We start from the raw sequence: 1,495 nt of genomic DNA on the forward strand, positions 1-1,495 counted from the left end.
TTCAATCCCCCAGCACCACATGCCAGCCAGCCCCGCCCCCTGGTGGGCTGAGCTGGCCACACACACACACACACACACACACACACACACACATAACTAAATAAATAAAATTTTAAAAAATGTTCAACATCATTGGTCATTTGAGAGATGCAAATCATAACAACATTGAGATTCCATCTTTACCCTGAAAGAATGGCTAGTATCAGGAAATAAGCCAATAACAATGGCTGGAGGGGTTGTGGGGAGAAAGAAATTATCCACTGTTGGCAGGAGTATATACTTTGATAACCACTGTGGAAGTCAGTGTGAAGATCATCAAGACATTAAGGATATGAACTTGAGGTCTTTATAGGTAAGTGGATGCAACTACAGACTATATGCATAACTGAAATAAATCAGACCCACATGTGTAAATATCACATTGTCTCCCTAGTGTAAGAACCTGAAAGAATAGATAAAATCTGAATGGTCTAATAGATATAGTAAAGCAGAAAGAAACTGAAGTTAAGGATTAAACAATGAAGATCAGAGAAAGGAAAAAAAGATAAGAAAAAAGGAAGGGAAGAAAACAAGTAAGTGTGCATACAAGTTGGCTAAGACAATTGTAGTAATAACTTTCATCAGTTTTTTTTAAATAGCAGTTAATGTTTAGAATTTTCACCTCAACTAACTGTATGCTGATATCTGTGATCTAAACAACTACATCAAGGACAGCAATGTGTAGTACAAAAACCATGGTTGACTACTTCTCATCATGGTCTTGTAAATGTGTAACATTTCTAATGTCTTATCAATTATTACAGTTTCTATAAAATAAACTTAAAAAGTAAAGAAGACAAGAAAAAATAAAAATTAAGATTTCCTCAAAGCAAGCATTAATAACTAATTATTTGTTCAATCTTGCATAACTATTCCTGTTCATCTGATAAACATATTTGATGATGAAAATAGATAATAACAACCACTGTTAATTGACTAGTCTTATTTTCAAAATATGTAACGTATGTATTGCTGTATGTTGCCCTGTTTCTGTCTTTGTGCTATTTGGTTTTGGTTTTGCTTTTGCTCTTCAAAATTAAATTAAATTTAATTTAAAAGAAGGAATACAGAGCTTGGCTGAGCTGTGGGCACCTCTCCCACCATTGTGGAAGGCAGGCAAAGATGAGACAACTACAGGGACCTGGTGAGGTCTTTCCCATCCCCCTAACTCCTGAGGCTCCAACATCACAAAACATAGCTGAGCTGAAACTGTCTTTCCTACTGTTGCCTTAGCTTTGCTAAACTGTGATTGCCTTTTCCACCAGTAATAAGAGATTTGGTAAGCCCTGCCCTGCAACATCCCACCATTGAGAAACACTTGTGGAGCTTCATCCTGACTCCATCATTATCAAAGCCATCTTCTTCTTCTTCTTCTTCTTCTTCTTCTTCTTCTTCTTCTTCTTCTTCTTCTTCTTCTTCTTCTTCTTCTTCTTCTTCTTCTTTCTTCTTCTTCTTC

Source organism: Octodon degus, unplaced genomic scaffold, assembly GCF_000260255.1.
Source record: "Octodon degus isolate 3935 unplaced genomic scaffold, OctDeg1.0 scaffold00201, whole genome shotgun sequence".
Taxonomy (NCBI): domain Eukaryota; kingdom Metazoa; phylum Chordata; class Mammalia; order Rodentia; family Octodontidae; genus Octodon; species Octodon degus.